The sequence below is a fragment of the Pseudophryne corroboree genome, unplaced genomic scaffold, assembly GCF_028390025.1.
Source record: "Pseudophryne corroboree isolate aPseCor3 unplaced genomic scaffold, aPseCor3.hap2 scaffold_614, whole genome shotgun sequence".
In the NCBI taxonomy this organism is placed as follows: Eukaryota; Metazoa; Chordata; class Amphibia; order Anura; family Myobatrachidae; genus Pseudophryne; species Pseudophryne corroboree.
In genome coordinates this window covers 84,722-90,258 of record NW_026970210.1, presented here as the reverse complement: position 1 = coordinate 90,258, position 5,537 = coordinate 84,722, and the positions used below count along the sequence as shown (strand labels likewise).

The following is a 5,537-nucleotide window of genomic DNA, read 5'->3' as shown; positions in this document are numbered from 1 at the left end:
CTCTTCATTTTCTGGCTTTATTTTTATGCTAACAAATTTGTTCTCTGAAAAGTGTCCACAAAGCCAAGTCTCTGATGAACACCTTTGTAAGGATGGTTTTTCACCTATTACTAAATTAAACTTGCTTCATTGGAAAGGCAGCAAGATGCATCCTCATTTCAATGTCTACTGAAATAATACAGGTTGACACCAGGAAACATTAACGCCAATGCATCCTTGCTGCTTTCTCATGTGGAAGTCTGTTTAATGTGAAAACAAGGTGATATCAAATTAGCACACAGGTAAGGAATTAAGAAAATCTTTATTTAAGGGTGAAGATGTTTCTCACAAAATCGTTGCCCCAATGCATCATTGAAATTCAAGCTGGAAAGATGATTTTAATATATCACTTGTACATTTTGTATTGCTCTTCTGGTGACAATGTAGTTTGTTTTTGTCAATTACCATTTTAATAATAGGGTAAAGAAAATTAAGTGGATTTTTGAAAGAAAACAATACTGTCAATATACTATTAAAACAAATTAAAATGGTAAAAGTTATTGTACTTTAAGTAAACATAAAATAGCTAACATATCAATCCCAGTTTTGGATTACTTTAATTAACAAAAAAAATGCATATAGCAGAGGATAGTTTCAATCTGCCTACCTCAGGGTAATGGGCCCAGCATGCTTCCATTGCAGTACTCTGCTGCACATGTAAGTGCAAGAGATCCTGAAGCACTCATCTCATCATGGGAAAGTACCAATGTGTTTCTTCGTTGGTTGAGTTAAGAAAATTCTTACAAAAACTCTCCAGATTATAGACTTTTTAAAGTTTTTCTAGGAAACGTTCTAGATGAATGCTTATTAGCCTTTGTCAGTATGTACTTTTTGCAAAGTGTCTCTGTGGTGCAATCGGTTAGTGTGTCTGGCTACTAACCAAAAGGTTGGTTGTTCAATCCCACCCAGGGACATAATTGACCTTGTGATCAGGTTTTGGTGATATTTAAGTAGACAAGTCAAAATTTCAAACCCCCTCTTATGGTGTAGGGTACCTGGCCTTCTCTGATGTAATCAGAGTTAGATTTGATTCAGTGATTTTATAAAAAACAGCTAGGAAGCACAATTTAGCAATGGGTCGCAGAGAAAAAAAATATGCTGGCAGAAAAATCCAATTGAGTGATTAAACAGCTCTTCATTTTCTGGCTTTATTTTTATGCTAACAAATTTGTTCTCTGAAAAGTGTCCACAAAGCCAAGTCTCTGATTAACACCTTTGTAGGGATGGTTTTTCACCTATTACTAAATTAAACTTGCTTCATTGGAAAGGCAGTAAGATGCATCCTCATTTCAATGTCTACTGAAATAATACAGGTTGACACCAGGAAACATTAACGCCACTGCATCCTTGCTGCTTTCTCATGTAGAAGTCTGTTTAATGTGAAAACAAGGTGATATCTAATTAGCACACAGGTAAGGAATTAAGAAAATCTTTATTTAAGGGTGAAGATGTTTCTCACAAAATCGTTGCCCCAATGCATCATTGAAATTCAAGCTGGAAAGATGATTTTAATATATCACTTGTACATTTTGTATTGCTCTTCTGGTGACAATGTAGTTTGTTTTTGTCAATTACCCTTTTAATAATAGGGTAAAGAAAATTAAGTGGATTTTTTAAAGAAAACTATACTGTCAATATACTATTAAAACAAATTAAAATGGTAAAAGTTATTGTACTTTAAGTAAAAATAAAAGAGCAAAAATATCAATCCCAGTTTTGATTACTTAAATTAACAAAAAAAAATGCATATAGCAAAGGATAGTTTCAATCTGCCTACCTCTGGGTTATGGGCCCAGCATGCTTCCATTGCAGTACTCTGCTGCACATGTAAGTGCAAGAGATCCTGAAGCACTCACTCATCATGGGAAAGTACCAATGTGTTTATTCGTTGGTTGATGGAAGAAACATCTTACAAAAACTCTCCAGATTATTGACTTTTTAAAGTTTTTCTAGGAAACGTTCTAGATGTATGCTTATTAGCCTTTGTCAGTACGTACTTTTTACAAAGTGTCTCTGTGGCGCAATCGGTTAGTGTGTCTGGCTACTAACCAAAAGGTTGGTGGTTCAATCCCACCCAGGGATGTAATTGACCTTGTTATCAGATTTTGGTGATCTTTAAGTAGACAAGTCAAAATTTCAAACCCCCTGTTATGGTGTAGGGTACCTGGCCTTCTCTGATGTAATCAGAGTTAGATTTGATTCAGTGATTTTATAAAAACAGCTAGGAAGCACAATTTAGCAGTGGGTTGCAGAGAAAAAGAAATATACTGGAAAAAAAATCAAATTGAGTGATTAAACAGCTCTTCATTTTCTGGCTTTATTTTTATGCTAACAAATTTGTTCTCTGAAAAGTGTCCACAAAGCCAAGTCTCTGATTAACACCTTTGTAGGGATGGTTTTTCACCTATTACTAAATTAAACTTGCTTCATTGGAAAGGCAGCAAGATGCATCCTCATTTCAATTTCTACTGAAATAATACAGGTTGACACCAGGAAACATTAACGCCACTGCATCCTTGCTGCTTTCTCATGTGGAAGTCTGTTTAATGTGAAAACAAGGTGATATCTAATTAGCACACAGGTAAGGAATTAAGAAAATCTTTATTTAAGGGTGAAGATGTTTCTCACAAAATCGTTGCCCCAATGCATCATTGAAATTCAAGCTGGAAAGATGATTTTAATATATCACTTGTACATTTTGTATTGCTCTTCTGGTGACAATGTAGTTTGTTTTTGTCAATTACCATTTTAATAATAGGGTAAAGAAAATTAAGTGGATTGTTGAAAGAAAACAATACTGTCAATATACTATTAAAACAAATTAAAATGGTAAAAGTTATTGTACTTTAAGTAAACATAAAATAGCTAACATATCAATACCAGTTTTGGATTACTTTAATTAACAAAAAAAATGCATATAGCAGAGGATAGTTTCAATCTGCCTACCTCTGGGTAATGGGCCCAGCATGCTTCCATTGCAGTACTCTGCTGCACATGTAAGTGCAAGAGATCCTGAAGCACTCACTCATCATGGGAAAGTACCAATTTGTTTCTTCGTTGGTTGATTTAAGAAAATTCTTACAAAAACTCTCCAGATTATTGACTTTTTAAAGTTTTTCTAGGAAATGTTCTAGATGAATGCTTATTAGCCTTTGTCAGTATGTACTTTTTGCAAAGTGTCACTGTGGCGCAATCGGTTAGTGTGTCCGGCTACTAACCAAAAGGTTGGTGGTTTAATCCCACCCAGGGACATAATTGATCTTGTGATCAGGTTTTGGTGATATTTAAGTAGACAAGTCAAAATTTCAAACCCCCTCTTATGGTGTAGGGTACCTGGCCTTCTCTGATGTAATCAGAGTTAGATTTGATTCAGTGATTTTATAAAAAACAGCTAGGAAGCACAATTTAGCAATGGGTTGCAGAGAAAAAAAATATGCTGGCAGAAAAATCCAATTGAGTGATTAAACAGCTCTTCATTTTCTGCCTTTATTTTTATGCTAACAAATTTGTTCTCTAAAAAGTGTCCACAAAGCCAAGTCTCTGATTAACACCTTTGTAGGGATGGTTTTTCACCTATAACTAAATTAAACTTGCTTCATTGGAAAGGCAGCAAGATGCATCCTCATTTCAATGTCTACTGAAATAATACAGGTTGACACCAGGAAACATTAACGCCACTGCATCCTTGCTGCTTTCTCATGTAGAAGTCTGTTTAATGTGAAAACAAGGTGATATCTAATTAGCACACAGGTAAGGAATTAAGAAAATCTTTATTTAAGGGTGAAGATGTTTCTCACAAAATCGTTGCCCCAATGCATCATTGAAATTCAAGCTGGAAAGATGATTTTAATATATCACTTGTACATTTTGTATTGCTCTTCTGGTGACAATGTAGTTTGTTTTTGTCAATTACCCTTTTAATAATAGGGTAAAGAAAATTAAGTGGATTTTTTAAAGAAAACTATACTGTCAATATACTATTAAAACAAATTAAAATGGTAAAAGTTATTGTACTTTAAGTAAAAATAAAAGAGCAAAAATATCAATCCCAGTTTTGATTACTTAAATTAACAAAAAAAAAATGCATATAGCAAAGGATAGTTTCAATCTGCCTACCTCTGGGTTATGGGCCCAGCATGCTTCCATTGCAGTACTCTGCTGCACATGTAAGTGCAAGAGATCCTGAAGCACTCACTCATCATGGGAAAGTACCAATGTGTTTCTTCGTTGGTTGATGGAAGAAACATCTTACAAAAACTCTCCAGATTATTGACTTTTTAAAGTTTTTCTAGTAAACGTTTTAGATGAATGCTTATTAGCCTTTGTCAGTATATACTTTTGCAAAGTGTCTCTGTGGCGCAATCAGTTAGTGTGTATGGCTATTAACCAAAAGGTTGGTGGTTCAATCCCACCCAGGGATGTAATTGACCTTGTTATCAGATTTTGGTGATCTTTAAGTAGACAAGTCAAAATTTCAACCCCCCTCTTATGGTGTAGGGTACCTGGCCTTCTCTGATGTAATCAGAGTTAGATTTGATTCAGTGATTTTATAAAAACAGCTAGGAAGCACAATTTAGCAGTGGGTTGCAGAGAAAAAGAAATATGCTGGCAAAAAAATCCAATTGAGTGATTAAACAGCTCTTCATTTTCTGGCTTTATTTTTATGCTAACAAATTTGTTCTCTGAAAAGTGTCCACAAAGCCAAGTCTCTGATTAACACCTTTGTAAGGATGGTTTTTCACCTATTACTAAATTAAACTTGCTTCATTGGAAAGGCAGCAAGATGCATCCTCATTTCAATGTCTACTGAAATAATACAGGTTGACACCAGGAAACATTATCGCCACTGCATCCTTGCTGCTTTCTCATGTGGAAGTCTGTTTAATGTGAAAACAAGGTGATATCTAATTAGCACACAGGTAAGGAATTAAGAAAATCTTTATTTAAGGGTGAAGATGTTTCTCACAAAATCGTTGCCCCAATGCATCATTGAAATTCAAGCTGGAAAGATGATTTTAATATATCACTTGTACATTTTGTATTGCTCTTCTGGTGACAATGTAGTTTGTTTTTGTCAATTACCATTTTAATAATAGGGTAAAGAAAATTAAGTGGATTTTTTAAAGAAAATAATACTTTCAATATACTATTAAAACAAATTAAAATGGTAAAAGTTATTGTACTTTAATGAAAAATAAAAGAGCAAAAATATCAATCCCAGTTTTGGATTACTTTAATTAACAAAAAAATATGCATATAGCAGAGGATAGTTTTAATCTGCCTACGTCTGGGTTATGGGCCCAGCATGCTTCCATTGCAGTACTTTGCTGCACATGTAAGTGCAAGAGATCCTGAAGCACTCACTCATCATGGGAAAGTACCAATGTGTTTCTTCGTTGGTGGATGGAAGAAACATCTTACAAAAACTCTCCAGATTATTGACTTTTTAAAGTTTTTCTAGGAAACGTTTTAGATGAATGCTTATTAGCCTTTGTCAG

General features: G+C 34.4%; 1 non-coding gene across 1 annotated transcript; it reads left to right on the top strand.

Annotated features, from left to right (window-relative positions):
* Positions 1-2,048: 2,048 nt before the first annotated feature.
* TRNAS-ACU (transfer RNA serine (anticodon ACU)) lies at positions 2,049-2,122 on the top strand. The gene has a single exon. It is a non-coding gene; the product is annotated as a tRNA-Ser (tRNA).
* Positions 2,123-5,537: the final 3,415 nt, after the last annotated feature.